Source organism: Paroedura picta, chromosome 3 (assembly GCF_049243985.1).
Source record: "Paroedura picta isolate Pp20150507F chromosome 3, Ppicta_v3.0, whole genome shotgun sequence".
Lineage (NCBI taxonomy): Eukaryota > Metazoa > Chordata > Lepidosauria > Squamata > Gekkonidae > Paroedura > Paroedura picta.
The window spans coordinates 159,015,576-159,039,633 of NC_135371.1; the positions used below are offsets into that span (position 1 = coordinate 159,015,576).

A 24,058-nucleotide genomic window follows, 5' to 3' on the forward strand; every position below is an offset into this window, starting at 1 on the left:
AGAGTGGCCAACCTCCAGGTGGAACCTAGAGTACTCCTCAAAATTACAACTGTTCTCCAGATTACAGAGATCAATTCCCCCGGATAAAATGGCAGCCAGGAAGGGAAACTTTCTCCCCTCCACAGGGACTGCCCCCAAACTTCCAGGCATTTGCCAAGCCAGGGTTGGCAACCTTACCTCTGGATAAATCTATAAACAGAGACCAGAAATTCCTTACCTTTTAGGGCCTTGCAAGCACCTTTGAAATTTTGACATAGGCTGATGGATTCAACCACAAAACAGCTATTAGTAAGGCAGAGCTGGCCACAAAATGGCCACCAAACGGTGCAGAGACAACTACAGACTGTCAAGCTGTAAAATTATGCATATTTTTAATGCTAACTTCAACCTTTCAGGTAGAAACTCTGCTTTAAAAATATTTTCTTGCACATACACTGCTCACCTCTCAGTCATAGAGTGAAGTGCCTTGTGCTGTGGTGGCAGCTTCTGCCAAAGCTACTCTTAAAATATCTGAAGCCATCCTGGGGAAAAGTTCTACTTGAACCTACACACTTTTTAAAAAAACTTAATGAGTACCAGCAAAGGTGCCGGCGGGCACCCAGCTGTCCATATGTGACACGTTGGGGGATCCCTGACAAACTGCTGGCAAACTGTAGGTTCCATGAGGGAAGTGAAATTCAACTTGAAAAGGAAAAACCTAGAGCAGTGGTTCTCAACCTGGGGATTGGTATCCCTTTGGGGGTCGAACGACCCTTTCACAGGGGTTGCGGCAGGGCAAGCAGCTTTGCCAGAGGGAGGGGCTGCCATCTACACAACAGCCTTGCAGGGTAAATCGAGAGAATGTGTGTCTTTCTGGAGAAGCGGAAAAGAGCAAGATCGGCATGGAGGGACAAGAGGCAGAACTGAACTGAGAAACCCTGGAAAAAAAAACAATTTATATACAATCATGAACAATGGATCTCCACACCATTGGTCAATTTTGGTTTAATTTCTGTGGAAAAATGCATAATTTTATGGCCGGGGGTCACCACAACATGAGGAACTGTATTAAAGGGCCGCAGCACTAGGGAGGTTGAGACCCACTGTCCTACAGGATATGAAAAAACAAACAAATAGGGGTATTGTGTACATGTGAAACAATTATAAACTTCCACAGTAACAGGCAGGGTGACACAGATTTCAGATAACCAAACAGCACCGACAGAGAGCAAATGCATTGTTGAACTTGCAGGGAAAATAACATGGCCTGACTTGTCCCACGAGCCATATACTTCATAGAAAAATGAGGGGAAAATGAGAGAAAAATGATGGGGAAAACCTTTCAGGATACTTCATTGCTTACTTTGGGGGAAATAAATCCTTGACTTCAGAAATGATGCTCTCTCAGCCCAGGAGCTGGAATGCTGGAAGGAAGGAAGAAAAACAACACGAGAACATGCGCGTGGGTAAAACACCAGTGCACAACAGCTAAGGCTTCAGCCTGTCTCAGTTGCTAATGAAATAGATTGGCCTGGACTTTTGTGTGTACAAACTGTATTACCCCTGACTGCATTGCCAGAATAAATGGATATTTATTGTAGACAACATTATTACTGGATAATTAACAGAGGGTTTGTAATGTTCCGGTGAAGTAACATTCAAAGGCAGACCTGAAAATAACGTATTTCTCAGTAGCTGCTTGTACAGACTATCGTCCAAGATCTAGAACAACCTTTCTCAACTGTTTTACCATTGAGAAACCCCTAAAACATTCTTTGGGCTTTGAGAAACCCAACATGGCATGATTATGCAGAATATGGTTGGGAAGGATAGTTTGCCAGTGCCTTCCCCAGTCATTACCGTTTACCCCCCAGCAAGCTGGGTACTCATTTTACCGACCTCGGAAGGATGGAAGGCTGAGTCAACCTTGAGCCAGCTGCTGGGATCAAACTCCCAGCCTCGTGGTCAGAGCTTCAGACAGCATGTCGGCTGCCTTACCACCCTGCGCCACAAGTGGCTCTTACATGGCCATATCACCCAGCAAATGCTTAACAAATGTTAAAAATGTATACAAAATCATTAACTCTCACCCATTCAGGTGGCCGTCAAGAAACAGTGTTTCATGAAACCCTGGTTGAGAAAGCCTGATCTGGAGTCTTACTGTGTCTAAATTTAAAAATAAGGCTACCTTTTCTTTTTAAATGAGCTCCTCTAGGTTTTTAGGACAAATCTTTTGCAGGGACTGAGTGACCAGCAACATCTACAGGGCCCCTGTTCCCTCCCTCCTAAAAAAATCCACCCATCTGTTCTGCTCTGGCCCTGTTTGCATTGATATAGTTTGTGCCTGTGTTAGAGTTTAATGTTAATATTATTACTGTTGTATGAAAGTTGTTATGAAAGCTAAGTTCTATGTACTGTTTCTACATTTTATGTAAACCGCCCTGAGCCTCAGGGGAGGGCGGTATATAAATACAAATAAATTAATAACCATTAGCATATGAGTCTGAAAGCTTTGCCCATGAGGCTGGGAGTTCAATCCCAGCAGCCGGCTCAAGGTTAACTCAGCCTTCCATCCTTCCGAGGTCGGTAAAATGAGTACCCAGCTTGCTGCTGGGGGGTAAATGGTAATGACTGGGGAAGGCACTGGCAAACCACCCCGTATTGAGTCTGCCATGAAAACGCTGGAGGGCGTCACCCCAAGGGTCAGACATGACTCGGTGCTTGCACAGGGGATACCTTTACCTTTACCTTTACCTTTTAGCATATGAGTCAGGATTGCTACTTTCAGTTTTAGCAGTGAATGGGGTTTTGGCTCAGGGGTAGGATGCCTGTTTTGCATGCAGAAGATTCCAAGTTCAATCCTTGACAACTCCAGTAGAAAGAATTAGTTAATAGCAGATATGAAAGACGCCCACCAGGGCCCCTGGAGAGCTGCTGCCGGTCAGAGTAGGCAATACTGACCTTGATCAAATAGTGGTCTCAGTTTGCCTTGATACCTTGGTACCTTCATGTGTTCAGTAGACGTCTAGCCTAAACACTCCATAACTTATCTTGGGGCTGAATTATTCCAGTAAGCCTATTGACAGGGAATACGGAAGAGAAGGTTAACTTCTCACACTTGCAGTTGTTGATTAAACATAAAAATGAAAGATTGCATGGTGAAGAATGCTTGTTTGAACCCGTTGTAGTGAGGCTTGCAGTTTCCAGTAAGTGACTAATGAATGTTGTGTTGGGGGGTTACTTGGGAAGTAAAGGCTTTCTGTTGCAAAATTGACAGCTTTCCAGGTGTTTGCAAGATGGCTTTAGGTACATCCCTGTTGGGTTGGGCTCTGTATCCCAAGAGGATTTGATAGTTCCTGGCTTAGATGGGGGGGGGGGGGGGGAGATAAAAGTCTCTTGTGCTGAAGCTGAAATTCCATGTTCCTTGGGAGCAAATCCCAGTGGGATGCCTGTGGTTAGAATCGGTCTACAGATGTCTTGGAGAGGCTGACAGTATATTGCAGCTGAAAGCTACCTCTTGGCATTTGAAATTTTTGAGTTGCGTTTTTCCAAATTTACTCCAGTGAATTTTCTTCTACGCTCTGCCTGTAAACGGCACAGGTACTGTGGGTGCATTCTTTCTCACCATCAGGAGGGGCAGCACTTCTGTATGCTTCATATTGGGAGGAGGAATTAAACCACCGGGATTTTCCCCTCCGAAGGCGTTTCAAACATTAATGCAACCAGATCAGCTTCCTCAGACTTTTAACAGTGCAGCTGGGAAAGGAACTCACCACTGGAAGCTGGGGCATTGTCGCTGTGCCTTTGAGTCACATGACTGCAGCCTCTACCAAAATTGTCAGTTCACTAGTTGGATCGACCATTCAATTGCTAGAGGCACAGACTCTGTGAGCTGGAATCTCCTGTGCCTTAGTGCTGTGACACTCGGGAACTTCAGGTAAATATTCCATCTGGTTTCTGCCTTTAAGTATTTGATAACTTAGATTTCTTCCTTGTTCACCAGCCTAACTGCTTAAAAGTTATGTTGTGAGCTATATGTTCAGGAGGATTTTTAACTTGAGCAAAAAAAGGCACTAGTCCCAATCTTTACCTTAAAGTTTTGTTTTAAGTGACCCTAATGTATTTTATAGCTTTAGCAATTAGCGTGAATCTTTTTTCCATATGAAAGTTCATTTCTGCAGATCTTTCACCTAGTTAATCACCCTTTCAAAATAGGTACAAAGGTGTCTTTCTCCCTCTCCCTCCCCCTTTCCTTTCTTTTTTTTAAAGGCTTCTACAACTCTTGATCTGATAGACAGCTAGTTCCAAGAAGACGAATCTGTGGGTCTATAAATCTCTGTGGATACTTTCCTGGAAAATAATTCAGTAATCTGGCAGCTATGGTTTAGCACAGAATGTTTAGTACTGCAATCACTTGGTATACTTAAAAAAAAATTCTTTGGTCTTGCTTCTAATAGGGGAAAATACTGTAGGTGAAATAAGTAATTAAATCTGGAACGCAGAACTTGCATCCAGTGGTGCTCACCCATAGCTCTCCAGTGCTAAATTTAGGAGTCCTATTCCTGCTCCCCGAGGAAGAAAAATGACACTTGTCAGTTCCATTGGTTCCAACTTTGTGTCATCTCAGCTCTTTAACTGCGAAGAAGGAACGCCGTCTTGCTGAAGTGAGCCTTATTTGACCCTCTTTTAGGGAACCCTTAACAGATGTGGAGCACTTGGCTTTCTCAGCCTGTAAATGTGGGTCAGGAATCCATCTGGAGGGAAGGAAAGCCCCAGCGCCACAGGTTGTAAGAGAGAGAAACATAAATTTTACATGTGCAGTTGGTTCTGCCAGCTTCACGGAGATTTCTTTTTCTCTGCTTCTGAATGAGTTGTGCTGCTAGAGAGTGGGACAGAGATAAGAGTCCCGTGTGGACGCATCTGTGAAGCATACTTTTACTGACGATTTTGCATTAAAATTTGCTAAGTGGAATTGTTAGAACTTACAAGTCAACTTGCACTGAGGAGAATTTGAATTAAAGCACGGTGTGCCAAAGGACTGAAATTCTTGCAAGAGCTTTATGAGGGGGATTTGGGTAGATATATGCACGGTGCAGGTGAGAGCTGTGAGATATAAGACTGGCCACATTTTGAATATAGGAATGATCCTAAAAAAGACTGCGCCTGAAAGAGGGTGCTCTACCTTGACAACGCTTTTGAATAAACCGGTGGCTATCCCTGTAGTATTTGTATTTTACTTTGGATGTTGATCTAAATGGTAGAGAATATATTTTTAAACGATTTTATTAACAGTTTCAATACAGAAGAGAAAGGGAAAAAGAGGAAAAATAACAGAAGGAGAAGAAAAAAAGGCAACAAAAGATATTGACTTGGAATAATTAAGCTATGCGAGTTTCTGTTATATGGCAACACTCAAGGATAGAAAATAGTTGGCATGAGGAATGGTGAATGTGATGTGCTAAGAGTTTAGCTGTATATCTGGGACTGAATGTGGAATTTTGAGAGTAACCACAGCAGAGTGTGCTATTGTGCAACAGAAGAACTCATGCTTTAGTACCTTCCCTTTTAAGCTCATATTTCTCCTCTTCATCTGGCAGTTTCTTTTCTTATTACATGTGCTACCGTTTCTCCCTTCTTGATCTTTTCATCCCTCTGTCCTTTGCTACGCTGGAAGAGAGAAATTCTCAGGGTGTTTCCACACAAGGACCAATGTTGCCAATTGGTTCCACAAAGCGGAAATGCTATTTTTAAAAGTGCAATCTCAGCGTTACGCCTTTGTAGTGGAATCCAGTAGCGTTTCAATAGTTTCCCACAGGTTTCTGGTCTCGCAAAAATCGCTAGAAAGGAAGCGATTTTTTCTGTGCTTTGTCCCACCCCTGGCCGTCAATCAAACGAACAGCCAATGGGCGGTTGTTATCATGCTCCCGAAAAGCCCCTTTCCCTTTAAGAACAGTTAAAAAAAAAAGAAAAGAAAAACACACATTGCAATGAATATGCCTTTATTCCTCCTAACATAGAGACCCATCTAGCTGGCGTGTGAGCTGGCAAGTCATCGTTACCACGCTCCCCGAGTGAAAAAAAATCCCCCCCCCTGCACGGGCGCGATTTTTGGCCGAAAATAAAGGGAACTTGCAAACGGGGCTGTGTTGTGCTTGGGGACTTAGGGGAGCTTTAAAGCACTTCTGTGGAGGGACTGTAGCCGGAGAAGCCTCGCTGGGTGAATGAAGGCTCGCTGGTTCGTTGCTTTCTGCTCACTCCAAGAAAAAAAAAAGGTGATCGCTTCGCCGGAAGTTCGGAGGAGAGAGCCAGGTGGAGGGACTTTGTTGGAACCGCAATAATGGGAATGCACAGGTCTTTTTCGCTAGTGTTGCAGAGTGTAGCGCTTTTTGGAGGGTGAATCCACTTTTCCCGATTTCCCTTTAAACGCTACAATGAATCGCTTTTTGCGGGACTGTTTCAGGAGTGTTGCAGATTGTGTGCGACGTCATGTGGAACTGCAAATTAGTAGCGTTTACAAATTGCAAGCCTTCTGCTACATTAAAGTCGTTTGGAATGGACCTCAGTATTCTCAAACATCTTGTATCTTGTCTTCTCACTCATTGCTACAACTTTTTCCATATGGTGACTGCTGTTTGACTGAAATTGCTTTTACTTGAATTTTCAACAGTCATCTTGCTTGTTTAATCAAGGGTTGAGGATTTTGTGCTGCTTTTACTGGCTTTATTGTTTTTACCATTCTGTTTTCTTCTTACTAGATATTTTCTGTATACTTTTCTAGTTTAACTCACCCCCCCCCCTTTAATTATGTAAGCCTTTTCTTCCTTGGTGCTAGAGTCCCTCAGGACTTTGTTTTGAACCTTGCTATGTCAGCTCCTTGTCTCCTTCTATTCCTCAAGTTTTTATGCTGGTGACCTCCAGCTTGGTCTTTTCTTTCTAACTAGATCCTCCCCCCCCCCCCAAAAAAAAATTATCTTAAGCTTTTATCTAAAACCGAACTGTTGATTTATCCTTTTCCTTTGGCATCAGTATCATCTTCCTTTTTTCTCTAAGTAGCCCTATTTTCCTTTTTCCTCCAGTACAAACTTGGAGACCACATTAATTCTTCCCTTTGCCTCTTGTTTTCCTAGCTCCTGCAAAACCATATTGTTCCCAGTATTGATATTCTGTGTCTTTCTACTGCTAAGAGGTGAGTTTCATTTTCCTTGATTTCTTAATTTTCCTTTAGCTGTTCCCCCACCAACATTCTCTTTATTTCTAACTCTGCAGCTTGTTTTCTCTACCTTAGTGTGCTCCCTTTTGCCCTTTGTTACACTCCCTTCACGGTCCTTTTTCCTTACCAGGCCCAATTTAAAATTCTGCTTTTGTTCATGCCTTGATCTTATCTGATCTATTCTGAAATCTCCCTTGGATTACTTCTCCTGTTCTTTACCTTTACCTTTCCTCTCTAGTTTCGCCTTTTATTTGGAACTCTCCCCCTGACCGCCATAATCAATTTTTCCATCCTTATTAAACAATGGTTAAAAAGATAGCTCTGCGGATGACTAGTTCTCTCTGATTTCTGCCGCCTCCTGTCCTTTCACTTTTGCTTGCCCTCCAAAGGTTGTCCGTTCTGTTGTAAGTCAGAGGACAGGGGTCACCTTCTTTTTAAATATACAGTGCCTAATCCAACTCCCCCACCCCCCACATTTTTGATCCAATGGGCACTTTTGGAATTGTGACACAAGGTGCTGGGTGCAGTCATACAATGGCTGCCATAGGAGGTGAAGTTGGCCATTGAATGGTTGCCACATAAAGCTTATTTCTTCAAAAAATATGAATGTCCTTGGTTGTTAAGGATGCCCCATACTAAGACAGGAGTGGAATAGGTGTACTATGAAAGTTGGATCAAGAGAGATGCTGAGAGCACATCTTGGACTTGAGGATGTTAGATGAAGAAACAGAAAGATAAAGAGTTACTTTGAAGGAAGTCCTTGAGATTTCGGGTAAACAAGGATGCAGCTGCCAGAAAAGGTAAGAGGAAGGATACAGAGAAAACTGACCAATCCAGCTTTTTAGGTCTCCTGCCCTTTCTGAAGTACTGATGCACTTGGTGCAAAGAGACATTGTACAGTGACGTTCCTTCACTTCCAGCAGCATGGAGGAGGGACAGCTTAAAAACAAAAGAGACACATGGGACAGGTGAAGCAGCCCCTCAATGGCTTTCCTTCTTTAAGTGTCCATTGCCTGAATTTCTTTTCCCTCAAGGCACTAGTCAGGAAGTGATAGCGGGAGTGAGGTTGCAGGAGAATCTGGACGGAGTGAAGCCCTGGGGAGAAGGGAGTCCGCTCCCCTTAGCTGCATTCCCCTTTTATTCTTATAGTAATAATTTGATCCCTATTCTTATGCTTAATGTGGTTTAAGCAAACAATGTACATAGCACACAAGCAGTTATTATACTTTTGAAAGGCCTTCAAGTCTTATGAAAAATGTATCATTGGTGTCTTCCTTAAATCTTAGACATGACCAAAAGGCCAGGGAGGAGGAGTCTTTCAAACTCTCTTGTGCCACCCCACCCCCCCACACACATACATATACTCCTTTTGCTCCTTAGCAGTCTCTTGGGATAGCCTTTCTTCATCCGTTGCCATTCAGCATCCATTGTTATCAAACTGACTGATTGCAGGTTTTCTCGTGCAAAAATTCATTTAGACATACTAATGTGTAAGGGAAGCTAAGGAACTGAGAGCCAGTTTGGTGTAGTGGTTAGGAGTACGGACTTCTAATCTGGCATGCCGGGTTCGATTCTGCATTCCCCCACATGCAACCAGCTGGGTGACCTTGGGCTCGCCACGACATTGATAAAACTGTTCTGACCGAGCAGTGATATCAGGGCTCTCTCAGCTCCCCTAATTTCCACTCCAATGACCCCCTTGCACATTCATCTATGATCTTTTCCACACACTTGATATACTCCTGATTTTATTGGGGGGGGGCAATCCACCAGGGTTGAAATTTTGCCCCTGCCCTGTGCAAGTTCGCAGTCCATTTTCTTTTGTCTGTGCTTTCAGAAATGACAATTCTCAAGGGAAAATGCCACCATCATGGTTGATGTCATTGGTGGTGACAGAGCATCCTACCCCTTTCTTAACAGCTCTAAAATATTGAAATATCAATGTGGTGTTGCAATGATAGTTTAAGCAGGTTCTCTGAATTCCAAGCTTTCGTTATTTTTTTAAGTAAATCTCTTTCCAGTTTGGTGTAGTGGTTAGGAGTGCGGACTTCTAATCTGGCATGCTGGGATCGATTCTGGACTCCCCCACATGCAGCCAGTAGGGTGACCTTGGGCTCGCCACGGAACTGATAAAATTGTTCTCTCTCAGCCTCACCACTCTCAGGGCTCTCTCAGCCTCACCCACCTCACAGGGTGTCTGTTGTGGGGATAGGAAAGAGAAGGCGACTGTAAGCTGCTTTGAGCCTCCTTCGGGTAGGGAAAAGCGGCATATAAGAACCAACTCTTCTTCTTCTTCTTCTTAAATGTGTGCTCATATAGTTTTAGATGTCTGAAAACACCGGTGCAAGGTAAAGGTAAGGGTATGCTTTTGCAGCGACAGTTAGTGAGGAACTATTGATATGTTTCCCTTCTCACATTTAACCCCTGCTTTTGGTTAGTAAATAGTTCAGTTGGCCATAAACTGAAATGGCTAGAGAGGTTACATGAATCGCCAGCAGCCACCACTTTCTCAGGCTTATTCTTCCATCCTACCTCAGCAGGATGCTATTTGAATCGTTTATTTAAGAAGTCACCATCAAAATGTATGTATTTTGGCTGAGGACGCTTAGTGAAAGAACTCCATGTGGTTTCTCACCTGCCGGTTCGCCACATATCCCAACAAGTTTAGACATACCTTGCCCACCCATACCCTGCAGTGTTCACCGAGACATGAGTAGACATGGAGTAAATATAGCTGACTCACAGGCTGTGAATCTGTCCCTGGTACTGTGTAAATTGATTGACAGGCAAAGCTGTGGCAGTGCTCAGGCACATTTGTTAATATGTGGAGTCCTTTCGGCAGCATGCAGACGTTGGATTTGCTACCTTCTTGCTTTCTGTTGTAACATCTTACATTCATGGCTGTGAGCAAAAAGGGAAGCCAAAGGCTCCGCACCATTAACTGCTATAAATAATGGTGGTTAAATCTCTTTTTAATTACTTGGTCCTTCTGTCTGTACCTGTCAGCTTTATTGTAAGTGCTTTTTGTTTTCTTTTTTGTTATTATTATATTATGTTTGCCTAAAGATAAGCCAAGAGCCTCTTGTGACGCAGAGTGGTAAGGCAGCAGACATGCAGTCTGAAAGCTCTGCCCATGAGGCTGGGAGTTCAATCCCAGCAGCCGGCTCAAGGTTGACTCAGCCTTCCATCCTTCCGAGGTCAGTAAAATGAGTACCCAGCTTGCTGGGGGGGTAAACGGTAATGACTGGGGAAGGCACTGGCAAACCACCCCATATTGAGTCTGCCATGAAAACGCTAGAGGGCGTCATCCCAAGGGTCAGACATGACCCGGTGCTTGCACAGGGGATACCTTTACCTTTACCTTTATGCGCTCTAAGTTATTGCATCTCCTTGAGACTCCCAGTTTGTATCTAAACAAGTGCAGGTGAACTTTGGGAATGTTGAGCGGAGCATCTGTAGGAATTAATGTTGTGTATATCCCTTAGCTCTAGATTTTAAAATGAAGAGAAGCACCCTAAATATGCAGCGGTCAGAAATCAAAGATGCTGGGGGAGGGAATACACTGACGGCCATAAAGATTTTGTAACAGAAACAAAGAAATATGCCACGGGGAGAAGTCTTTTTATTGTAAAACGGGGTTGGGCCGAGCGGAAAATTGGCATGTGTGTCTGCACAGGCTTCATGGAATAAGGGATAGTTTCAGGAACAGTCACTTATTATGAAGGACTGCTGATACTTATATTTCTCTTTTCTCTTGTTAGACTCCAACATACATTTTAAAATACAGTTTTAACTTTTCATCCTTGCCTATTCCCTATATCTTAGCCCTTACTTGTGGACCATAGAATTTCCAGTTTCTCTCCAGCAATTGGATACGGTTTCCAGGGGAGTGGGGTGATTTTTGCTGATTCCCTCTCACACTGTCCTTGGGTGAAAAAACATTTGGAAGGCATTTTGGGCCACAACAAGAGGGAGAAGGTGTAGAAGTTGTATTCCACTCACAGAAATCTTTCCATCAGTGTGGGTTTTCAGTGGGGTCTAGCCATACCCTGCTTCCTCCCTGCCATTAGCACTTTCCACTCTGCTACTGTTTTCAAATGCTGTTGGCAGTAGTGGAAAATGCCAAACAGTTGCAGATGACTTATGTCAACCTTATAGGGTTTTCAAGGCATGAGCAGAGGTGGTTTGCCATTGCCTGCCTCTGTAATATTCTTGGATTTCCTTGGCAGTCTCTCATCCAAGTACTAACTAGGGCTGACCTTGCTTAGCTTTCAAGTTCCTCTGATGAGATCAGGCTAGCCTGGGCTATCCAGGTCAGAATGATGCTGCGAATGTTGTTACAGTTCTCCAGATGGTCAGACTCAGCACCCTTTTCACCCCTCGCATTTCATCATTCACTCCCCACCGCATCCCCCTTATTTTGTTTCTCAACTACATTGCAGTTATCTAGTAGTTTTTTGAAATAATAGGAAGGACCATAAATAATTGACATCAATACTGGATTTGAGGTCATACCTCTTCTCCTGTCCACTTTCATGCAAAGGTAAGCAGATAAGCAGTCTGTTCTCTTTTGAATTGTGTGTATGGCATCTTACTCTTTGAGATCCTTTGTTTTACTTTAGAATCATGGGTGCTAGTATTGTCAAGTTTGAGCGCCAAAGAATTCAAGAAGAAGAGTTGGTTCTTATATGCCGCTTTTCTCTACCTGAGGGAGTCTCAAAGCAGCTTACATTCATCTTCCCTTTCCTCTCCTCACAATAGACACGCTGTGAGGTGGGTGAGGCTGAGAAGAAGAGTTGCAGTCTTTGTGCAACTTAATGCAACTCTTGGGAGATCATATCTGATTGTTGTCTCTGCTACATGCTATACATACCAAAAAGATTCTCTTTCCGGCTTGCATCTTGGTTGGACTTACTGTCTTTTTTCTACTCAATACTATACATAGCCTAATAAGTGATCTTAGCAGTAGCTGGCATTAGTAGCTCTTTGCTTGTCATGGATTTGTTATAAGAACGGATAAGGCTCTGTTATAAAGTAGAACTTTAACTCCATCCACCTTTTACTGTGGTTTGTATTAAACTGGGTCCCAGCGTTGATGGTGCCACTTGCCAAGGTTCAACGATATGGGAGTGCAATTAGCCTGATAAAGATATCAGTGCAGCAATCATGTTGATGAAGTGAAAAGCTATGTTTTTCCAGTGGAAAAAGGCAGTTTGCAGAAATAATGTTGCCAGATAAGAAATGGAAATCAAATATGTTCCTTCTATTTTTGTGCAACTGTAATTGGATCTCTCTATGGGCTTATTTGTATTTGGCTGCTAAAAACGTTCTCATGGCTGATTTATTTTAATGGCTAGAGTCAGTCTTGTTTAATGTCAGCATAATGACATAGGAAAGACAGATTAGCAGGGCACAGGTTCCATTCTCAAAACCGATGCACAGTTTTAAATGGCCCACACTTATTATCTCCTTTAAAAGAATAAGCCCTTTCAGCTTCCTCTAAGCTCTCTGGGGAAAAGAACAGTTTCAGGAGAGATGGGGCAGGGCTACAGCTCCACTTGACTTGCAGGATACCAGTACTGGACTCCTGTTATATGTTGTGAGTGTATGGAGGGATGAACCTAGTGTAAGAAATGGAGTTGCATAAACGTTATAGAGTTTATTCAAGTGCTGCTTGTTTTGCATCTCCAAGCCCTGGCAGCTAATTTTTTTAAGAAAAGGGCAGCCGTTCTTATACCAGAGTACTGTGACAACTGCTGTATGATTTTGCCCTGAGTGAGATGCATGTTATGTAGCTACTGAATCAAATCAAGGGATAAAAATAAAGAGCTATTTTAATGGAAGGGAAAGAAAATTAAGGTAAAATTGGAGCGAGGCTGAAACCTTGTTCACATGTTACAGTGAACGCACATGCAGTCCTGCATGCTGTTGTCTTTTCATAATAAGAATATGGGTTGGTTTTTATGCCCTGCTTGTCTCTGCCCTAAATAGCTTTTTTCTGTCCAAAGTTAAGCAGCTCACAATCATATTCCCTTCCTCTCCCCGTAACAGGCATTTGTGAGATCGATGGGGCTGCAGTCTTCAGAATGCATATTCGGAATAAAACATTGTCTTTAAAAATTAGTCCCCAAGCAGAAAATATTTTGTGGGAGTTTTTTTGCGGTGCTGCACAACATTCCCGCTAGAAAACTGGGAAATTACGTAAATCTTTGGGGAGTAAAACTTCTCCCCTCCCCAAAATCTTCACAGCACTAGTTAAGGCAGAGCTTGCAAGCTATAAAGTCCATAAGCCCATATCACTTGAAGACTTCCTTAGTGTTCTTACATCTGGTTTTCAGGTGGGTTGCCATGTTGGTCTAGAGAGTATAATAATAGAAAAAAGAACCTATCCTAGGCTTATAATAAACAATTTCACAATGAATGTAACTAAACATGTCTAATCTCTTCTTTTAATCGAACAACCAAAACGGCCTCCAGATTATAACCGTTTTCAAGTGAGTTTTCATCCGTGGTTGTTTTTCAACTTAATGTTTGCTAATGAAGGCCTTCAATAGGATCAATTCTTCTTGGCAGGATTTAAATAATATATAGGTGGCCTTTGGCTCACAGGTACGAGGCAGTCTAGTCAAAAGACTGTTGGTCTAGAGAAGCAGAGCAAATATCAAGTCCAGTGGCACCTTTCAGACCAACAAAATTTTATTCAAGATGTCAGCTTTCACTTCTTCAAATACATTGAAACAGAAACCAATCCATACATATCGGTAGAGGGTGAACAGCAGATTAACATCCAACATAATAGTCGCATTGTATACGGCACTGGTCAGACCACACCTGGAGTACTGTGTGCAGTTCTGGAGGCCTCACTTCAAGAAGGACGTAGATAAAATTGAAAGGGTACAGAGGAGAGCGACAAAGATGATCTGGGGCCAAGAGACCAAGCCCTATGAAGATAGGTTGAGGGACTTGGGAATGTTCAGCCTGGAGAAAAGGAGGTTGAGAGGGGACAAGATAGCCCTCTTTAAGTATTTGAAAGGTTGTCACTTGGAGGAGGGTAGGATGCTGTTCCCATTGGCTGCAGAGGAGAGAACACGCAGTAATGGGTTTAAACTTCAAGAACAACGATATAGGCTAGATATCAGGAAAAAAAATTCACCATCAGAGTAGTTCAGCAGCGGAACAGGCTGCCTAAGGAGGTGGTGAGCTCCCCCTCACTGGCAGTCTTCAAGCAAAGGTTGGATATACACTTTTCTTGGATGCTTCAGGATGCTTAGGGCTTATCCTGCATTGAGCAGGGGGTTGGACTAGATGGCCTGTATGGCCCCTTCCAACTCTATGATTCTATGATTCTATAATAAAGCATACAGCAAAATAGTAAATAATATATGGTAGCCATTTGTTTGGGCTTGAATTTACAGAAATGAAAGCAAAGATCCCCCCAGCACATAATGTGTACGCTTACACAGTGAATCCATGCTCAGTTGCAGCTTTATTCCTCGAGCTGCTTTGCAAAATGCCAGCCACTTGGGAATGGAAGGCTTACAGTGAATTTAAGGTGTTGCCTGTTGTCCTATTTTCCCACTTGCACTCTTAAAAGTTGGCACACGACAGCTTTTTCTCAATGAAAGGAAATCTCCATTACCCATTTGCTTTTATTGTTGTTTTTTGTTTGCACTGTGATTACCTACTAGTCACTGGAACATAACTCTAGCACTCAGCAGGTTTGTTCATCACGCCTATCAGTGTACACAGATCTACATCATTATCCAGACGGGTAAACTAAAAATAGTATGCTATTTTTCTCTGCAGGTATCTTGGAAACACAGGTAGAATGCAAGGTGGTACTTGTATCTATAGTGGTGCCCGCATGCCTTATAGGACATAGTAGCTGTGGAGTGTGTCCCACTCAGAAATAGTACAAAAAAAACCCTGTTAATGTTGGAATGAATGCCTCTGCCAGGCATGTACACTTGCTTGCATCATTATTGCTTCTTTTTAGTACTGTGTTACTTAATAGGATTTTTGGTTCCTAAATGTTGTAAAAGGCACTGTCTGGTGTACAAAAAAGAAAAGACCTCTCTCTCTCTCTCTCTCTCTCTCTCTCTCTCTCTCTCTCTCTCTCTCTCTCTCTCTCTCTCTCTCCTCTCTCTCCCTCTCTCTCCCTCTCTCCCTCTCTCCCTCTCTCCCTCTCTCCCTCTCCCTCTCCCTCCCTCTCTCCTATCAAGTATGTTAATTCCTAAAAAAAATTATTCATTCTTTTAATCAGGTTGTGCACCGTTGCTGTGTTAATTACTCTGTCAACAGTAAATAGTCGATTTTTCAAATAATTTAGTCTAGCATTCACTACTAGATTAGGCTATGGTTAACTCATCCTTGAATGGCTGCCGGCTGCATACAAATAAACAGACTTCTGACTTGCATGAGGTCGAGACCTGCTTTATTAATTCATTCTTATGTGGGGTTCCCACCTAAGGTGGGGAAACCTCTTGCCAATTCCAGCCCTTGCTCACCGATGCTCAGCTGATCTGTGGCTGGAAACTGGGGTCAAAAGGGGGGATGTGATCATCCTGGGGAGAAAACATCAAAAAGTAAACTAAGGCCTTGGGTAAGTATTATTATTATTTTATTTCCTGCCACTCCCGAGATCAGCTCGTGGCAGATTACAAGTGTCCAATAAAAACCCCATTAAAACAGGCCAACAGAATTAAAGAATAAACTGGAGTAAACATGGCGGAATTCCTCGATCTTGCCACCCCCCAACCAACCTCTAATAAGGGATGGAAAGAAGGGGCCAAGATGACAAATGGCCTAAACCGCTGCCTAACACTACCCCAGCCTCAACCATAAACCTGGCAGAAGAGCTCTGTTTTGCAGGCCCTGCGGAATGATGGAAGCTTCCGCAGGGCCCACAGCTCTCTTGGTACAAGAAATTCTGAACACAGAGTTCCTGGTGATTCCTAGAGCAACCTGGAAGCAGCAACAAAAGTAGCTCTTCACATTTTAGTGTTGATACCATAAAACAGGGGTAGTCAAACTGCGGCCCTCCAGATGTCCATGGACTACAATTCCCAGGAGCCCCTGCCAGCGAATGCTGGCAGGGGCTTCTGGGAATTGTAGTCCGTGGACATCTGGAGGGCCGCAGTTTGACTACCCCTGCCATAAAACTCTTTGATTTGAACAGTAAGATACACATGCTGTGCCATCATTTGTGAAGACTTCACACATGTCTAAATACAGAACTAGTGATCAGAAGAGAAAAATGTTTATTGGCATTCAGGTTCCCCCTCCAAAAAACTAGACAAACAATTGCTCTACTATAGAGTTCTAGAAGCTGCACTACATTTTGTTGAGAAATCACATTTCATTTCAAAAGCCGTTGTAGAGTTGAACGCAAATTATTATAAGTACGTTCATAGAGAATACAATTGCTGGGATTTTGACTCGGGCAAGCAGACAGGTATCTCAGCAGTTTACCAGAAGGCATTAGCTATCTGCCTGACCTTTGGCACAATGCTGGTCATGTCATATAATCATTTCAGCATCAAAAGCTTCAAGGGTGCTGAAGTAAACAGCAAGGTGGCAGAGTCCATCAGTCCCTCAAGGGAAATGCATTCCACAGTCTTCAGTACTGAAGTGAACTAATGGGGTCTTTGCTAAACGGCATAATGTAAGTTTGGTTTCGTTGATGTACTAGACAGAACTCCACATTCCATAACTCTCTCCACCCCTAGCTAGGCAGCAAACAAGGGGCCCCAGACGTGGGGCCGGAGCAGACCGAACTGGAAGAATCCAAGAAATGATGCAACTTCATGTAAACTCAGAAGTATGCAAGTTGTAGAGGATAAAATCTAATACAGCAAAGTGGATAATTCTACAGTCTGGGTGGGAAGGTCACATGTTCAACTGTTGCCTCAACCATGAACTTCTTGCAATGGCATTGGACTCCATCTCAACGAAATAGAGGTTTACTGGGAAGTTACATTTTTATACATGGTTGTCATTGTGACAAACCTATATTCTGCTAATTGAAAACTGAAAGTGCAAAATTGGTGTCTCATGCACTCTTGGGCTTGAATCCTACACAAGTATTTTACAAGAACAGCACACGGGGGGGGGAGCTCCAATCTTCCCAGCTGACCCTGGAGACATAATATGGCTTGGGAGGGGGAAGGAGGTAGAAACTGCTTCCCTTCAGCTTTTTCTATCAGTAGAGTTCCTTTCATACAGGAGTCAGGCAGAGAACAGCTTTATCAGTGCTGTGGCGAGCCCAACGTCACCCAGCTGGTTGCATGTGGGGGTGCAGAATCAAACTGGCTTGTCAGATTAGAAGTCCGCACTCCTAACAAACACACATGAGCTATATAACTTCACAGAAACACTATAGAGCTCACTTCACAATAAAATAAACTGCTCTTAATCTCTGTTATCCAGAGAATTAAAGGGGTGGCTTAGTATAGTGCTTAAGAGCGGCTATTTCTAATCTGGTGTGCCAAGCTTGATTCCCCGTTCCTCCACATGCAGCCAGCTGGCTGACCTTGGGCTCACCTACCTCACAGAGTATCTGTTGTGGGGAGATGATGGGAAGGCGATTGTAAGCCATTTTGAGACTCCTTAGGGTAGTGACGAGCGGGGTATAAAAAACAACTCTTCTTAAGCTCCTGCCAAATCCTGGATAATTCATTTGCTATAGAAGATTTTTTTTTTATAGCTAAGAGCTTACATATTTATGTTAGGAGTGCTTGACTTTGAGCCTTCCAGACAACTATTCTTTTGTGAAATGAGCACAAATTGTTGTACAGGATTCAGACAATTCCCCGCAAGGTGACTTTTCAGTTGTAGGGAGGATATCTTACTTTCCCAGAGCTCATACTACACCATCTACTTACTTCCTTGGGGGGGGGGGGGAAGTCTGTGATTGCTAATGTGACCAGCACATGGAAACTAGTTTTATGAGACTGACAGTCACATGAATGAAGACTCATGACAATTCCCTTCATGCCCCCTTTTATTTTATTTTTTACCATTTTTATAGCATTTTTTAAAAATCTCCAAGCTTTGAAAATGAAACAAGGGAACACCCAACAAACTGGCCAATTTCAGAAGTTTGCTGGGTGGAAGAGGCAGCCTCAGAACATGCCTTGCTGCCAGGAGTTCTTAGTCTGACAAAGAGTGCTTGCACTCGAAAGCTCACGCCTTGAATAAATCTTTGTTGGTCTTAAAGGTGCTACTGGACTCTGGTTTTATTATCTAATGCAGTTAAGCTTCAAAAGTATGAATTTCTTTCTTGGAAAACTCAAGATGACAACTTTACAATGACCGATGTAGTACTGATGTGCAAGCACTGTGGTTGTCCTTAAGGTTTGTTGCCCTGCAGACCAGTATTGCCCTGGTTTGCTTATTTTGCAAATTGCATTTTCTTATCTTACAGCAGCCTTTATCAGTCTTTTTAACTTGAGAAATCCCTGAAGCTTTCTTCAGGCTTCAAGAAACCCCGGAAATGATGTCAGCAGGCCACACCTCCCTGTCCAGGCACTCCCACCAGATGTGACATCATGCTCTGTTGCCTCCCATCCACCCCTCAATGCAAGAAATGACTCAACAGCCTACTTTGCGGGGCAAAGAACAGGGCTGAGGCAGGTACCCACCCCTCCATCCCACCCCTACAACTCAGTTAAAATGAGGGTACTTACCTCTCTGGCCTCCAGTCACTACCATATGTGAGGAGCTTCAGCCAGCAAGGATTTTTATTACCAGGACCCCTCCCATTTCCATCACCTTCAGGTACATCATTGGTCATTTTGGGAAGGGGTGAGTCAACATAACCTTATATGGTCATATCACCTGATAATTTTCAAAAGCTATATTAACTTCCACCCAGTTGCCAAAACCCTTCCAGGACAGTCAAAAAACCTCAAGGTTGAGAAAGGCTGTCTTACGTGGGAAGTTACTCAGTGAGGACCCCTTAGTTAAAACTCATTGTTCTTGCTTTTAAAAAGTCATAATAGGCATCCCAACAAATACATCTTGAGTATGCTACTGCAGAGTCAACCTGTGGTCCTCCAGATGTCCACGGACTACAATTCCCATGAGCCCCTGCCAATTGGCCTTGCTGACAGCAGCTGTTAATTGTAGTCTATGGCCACCTCTGGTCTAGATAGAGCTTTGGTATGACACAGTATGGTTCTTCCAAACCTTTTTTTTTTGTTAAGGAGAGGGTTAGGAAGACCATTTCATGGGGGGTGAGGAGTGCAACTTGGTTTGGAATAATGGCTGTAGAAAGGTTGCTTAACTTTCCTTTAATTGATGGCCAGGGAAAAGGTTAATCCCTCTTTCCCTTAATTCTACTCTAGCACCTCTCATCCCTTGCTAAGTGGCTTTTCCTGTTTTCATTAAAAAGGTTCATCAGTATAAAATCACCCATCTGGATGCAGCCTTTCCTTTAGCCCTTTCTCCCAGTCTCCTTTATGTATGTCAGTGACTAGAGTAGGTCTGCAGTGAGAGCTGTAAAATGGTAAATGGTCCTGTGGTCAATCTAGGCAGTTGCTACAAAGACTGTAAAGCAGCCGTGGCTGAGAATGTTTTTAAAGAAAAAATGTGCCTGGATGATCCCAAGTTCTTTTAATAAAGGAAAAGGAGAAACAAAAATCTGACCGCCCATTTTCAACATCCTATGCATAATTTCGTAAACTTCTTTCATGTCTACCTTTTCTCTAAACTGAGGATAGCAAACTCGTTGATAACATTATAGAGTCAGCTTGGTGAAGTTTTTAAGAGCTTCTAATCTGACAGCCCAGTTTGATTCCCCCTCCACATGCAGCCAGCTGTGTGACCTTGGGCTCATCACAGCCTTGATAGTGCTATTCAGTTCTGTCAGAGTTCTCTCAACTCCACCTGTCTCACAGGGTGTTTGTTATAGGGAGAGGAAGTAAGCCGCTTTGGGACTCCATCAAGTAGTAAAAAGCAGGGTATAAAAACAACTCTTCTTTCATACAGTTTTCATCAAGCAGATGCTTATTTTAGCATCTGTATAATGGAAAGCTCTTGCTGCCTAACAAGAGTATCGACATTCAATATCCTCTCACAGCAGCTGCATCCAGAACATAGAAGGCTTCTAACAAAAACACTTGTAGAACTTTCCCCACAGGCTTTATGTTTCCTGCTTGAAAGGCTTATTAGCAACAAACTCTTTGAGGCCTTATATATGTTTTCTTCTGGCACTTGACAGGAACTTGAAAAATGAGGTCAGAAGCAATGGTATCAGGCAATTGAGAGATGTAGTTGGATTATCGAGTCGCCTAGAAATTAAGGTGACAAGATTGTCCCACTTTTGGAGGGACATCTGGGGGCACCTGGCAAATTGTACTTATGTTGAAATTTAAAAAATACATATTACAATACTATTTTGCGTTCTATACATTCTATGAGAATTTTTGTTGCTCCATATAGACCAAATTTTTAATCAAGAACCCCCCCTCCCCCTGGTCAATGGTGCCCTGCTTTACCAGTGTTAAAATCTGGTCACCTTCCTAGAAATGTATTATTGGCCCTCCTTAATTGAGAGCAAAACTCTTTCATTTCTTTGACTTCAGAGATCAAATGGGCTTGTAACTCTTGTCTTGGTAGAGCTGTGTTGAAACTGAGGAGAGAAAAACTCTTCAGTTTTACAAGTCAGAACTTTGCTACGTGTCACCCCTATAATGGTTACCTCATCTACCTGGGCCGTATGGGGAGGGCAGTATAAAAATCTAAGGAAATAAATTAATGAAATAATCTTTGTTTACTTATGGATTTCCAAACCCTGCTCTAATTAAGTTATTCAACCATTCATATGTTCGGCCTAGAAGAAAATACCGGTGATGTAGTCTAATTTAAGTTGATGCATTTAATTGAGTAATGTGGTTGAATTACTTTATTAGTTTACATTGGATTTTGGTTCCTCAAGAAATATTTTTAAAAATCCTGAACTTGAATTCTTCCAAACTTTCGACGATGTTACATGAATAGCGTGGCCAACTCTGGGTTGGGAAATACCTTGAGATGTTGGGGGTAGAACTCTTCTTCTAATAAGTAACGTAACTGTGAATGCTGGTAGTGGTTCTCTATACCAGTGGTCCCCAACCTGCGGGCTGCGGCCCGGTGCCGGGCTGCAAAGGCCATGGCGCCGGTCCGCGGTTCCCTCTCCCGCCCCCCCCCCGCAGTAAAAAACTTCCCAGGCTGCAAGCTTGCGGCCCGGGAAGCTTCTTACTGCGGGAGGGGGGGGAGAGGGAATCAGGGCCGCGCCCGCACATTGCACATGCGTGGCTGGCCCGCGCATGCACCATGTGCGGCCAAAATCACGCATGTGTGGCACTTTCGCGCATGCGTGATTTTGGCCGTGCATGGCACATGTGCGCTGGTGCGCATGCACGATTTCGGCCGTGCATGGCACATGTGCACGGGAGCGGGCGCGCATGTGCGGTGCGCGAGCGCGGCAGTTGCCCTGCTGGTCCCCAGCCTAAAAAAGGTTGGGGACCACTGCTCTATACCACACACATGCACACGCACTCTGTCTTGGATACACTATTTTAAAAGGAGTGCCAGGGGGAGGTTATTCCTCTAGGTTATTCCTCTAGGCCTCAGATCTGGGAGTCCTGACCCTCCCGGCAGGCAATTCCTTACAAATGTTAAGTAGTGGTAAGTGGTTACCTCTCCAAGTGTTGGGAAAACCCAGGAGCGGAGGGAGGAACAGGGCTTGCAGGCCAGAGTTGGCCCATTCCACCACAAATACAATTAAATAAATTCAAACTACTAAGGCTACATGTGTCTGGCTGTTCTTGTTTGATTCCTTCACCCTTATGCCTCTCTGCCATGCTATTACTGATTGGGAGAAGTATTTGTTGCGATGTCTCAAGTGGTGAATGTTACATGGGAGACAGGCAAACTTGTGTTACATAGGCTGTGTTCTGGTGGCTGTCAACTAGGGCTATGTTCTTTCATCTCTCTAGCTTGGAAGCAAGGGTTATTATGACTCACATCTCCAATGCATGTTCATAAGATAGTTAACTTTAGCCCAGTTACCAGCCAGAGAGATTTCAGCTATCGCCAGCAAGGAAGCAATGAGACCTTTAGTCAAACCAGTTGGAGTCTTTGTAGATTGCTTAAAAGATAGTGGGGAGGTTTTATGGCCAAGGTCAAGGCTATCTCCACTTGTTTGTGTTAGAGAGCAAAATCTTTACCAGGGAAATTTGCCCAGAGTGATCATGTAGCCCAAAGGAAGAGGGACTACCCTGAAGATGCCAAAATAGAAGGGGGAAAAAGATTGCTTTTTAAAAATGCTGTTGATGAAACCCTTCCTGGAACTGTAGAGTAGTTCTCAGAAATCTTGAGTTGTCTTTAGAGCTGTAGGAGTTAAAAACAAAACAAAAATCTCAGAGTTTTACAAAGAATGGCTTTGGGTGTTATCTTAAAGGGAACTTACATAGTGGAAGTGCATTTTGGATGTCAAGTCTTGCCCGTTGAATGAGGAAGGGGCTTGTGCGTTCCACTGGCTGCATTTCAGGTGTGCAGCTTTTTAAGCAGGAGACATTCCGCCGCAGGTAAGGTGCTAATGCCTGAACTGATCTATCTATATGAATGGCATCAGTGTTGCTCAAATACAAGGACGTTACAAAGGGCTACCTGACCCCACTGCTGGATAGTTTATTACCCATGATATAGTAGCCTGCATTTCAAGGGCTCCACTTAATTTGTGTTTTCTTGAACTTTGATTACAAGTTAATGAGGTCCCAGCTTCAAAAGTGCCAGAAGTGAATGTAAAGATATCTAACAGGGCCTTTGAGAAATCATTGTTCTTTATCCCCAGAATGTGAAAACAGTCACATGAGATGGGAAAAGTAGAGGCGATTGTAAATACGGTGTGTGGGGTTATGGTTTTATAAGATGATGTAACTCTGTAACAGCTGATATCACAAAGTAAACTGAGTTTAATGTATAGCATTACTATAGTATTAGGGTTGCCAACCTCAAGTTAGAAAATTCCTGGAGATTTGGGGTTGGAGCCAAGAGAGGGAAGGGATCCCAGTGGAGTATAATGCTTTTGGAGTCCACCCTCCAAAAACAGCTATTTTCTCCTGGAGGATTGTTCTCTGTCATCTGGAGCGTATGGAAATCAGTTGTGATTCTGGGAGATTTCCAGGTTCCACCTGGAAGTTGGCAGCCCTGAATTCTGTCTCTATCGTTCTGTGTGTGTGTGTATAAAATTCTGAGAAATTGTGACGGGAGGAAGAGGAGGCTTTCTTAAACACTACTGGGGAATATCCCTTGACTTGGCTGGAGAATCTGTAAAAATGGGGTAGGCGGGAAAAGAGAACTTGGCCTGTTTCAATGTCACTTAAATGCATTAAAATCCTTGGTAATAAGAAGTAGCTTGATTTGAATTTTGTGCTGCTTTTGGAAAAACTGTACTAGCAAAAAAGGGGGGGGATTAAAAGGGTGACTGTCAGAAGAAATGCTGCACATGCCCAAGCTTTAGGATTCCTAGAAGCCAGGCAACCATGGGCATTTGTGAGGAGAACCTCCTTCAGAGTGGACTATATGCATATCCCATAGCTAAATGGAATTGTTCCTTAAATACTAGTTGCTGTAGAACAATGGTGGGAGAGAGCTATTGCCAGTTTGGTGTCATGGTTAGGAGCGCGGACTTCTAATCTGGCGAGCCGGGTTTGATTCCGCGCTCCCCCACATGCAGCCTGCTGGGGGATCTTGGGCTTGCCACAGCACTGATAAAGCTGTTCTGACTGAGCAGTAATATCAGGGCTCTCTCAGCCCCACCTTCCTCACAAGGAAAGGCGATAGTAAGCCACTTTGAGACACCTTCGGGTAGAGAAAAGCGGC

General features: G+C 43.4%; 1 protein-coding gene across 8 annotated transcripts in view; it reads left to right on the forward strand.

Moving 5' to 3' along the window:
* The window catches only part of VDR (vitamin D receptor), a 100,156-nt gene that overhangs the window by 29,192 nt on the left and 46,906 nt on the right, over positions 1-24,058 (forward strand). For 2 of the 8 annotated variants that reach the window (XM_077328974.1, XM_077328976.1), the window contains one exon: positions 7,107-7,165. The exons of 4 other annotated variants lie outside the window; for them this stretch is intronic. The gene's annotated coding sequence lies outside the window, so the exon portion shown is untranslated. Of the gene's footprint in view, positions 1-3,777; positions 3,917-7,106; positions 7,166-24,058 lie in introns of those variants that run through there. 2 more of the 8 variants (XM_077328977.1, XM_077328979.1) reach the window with 2 other exon arrangements.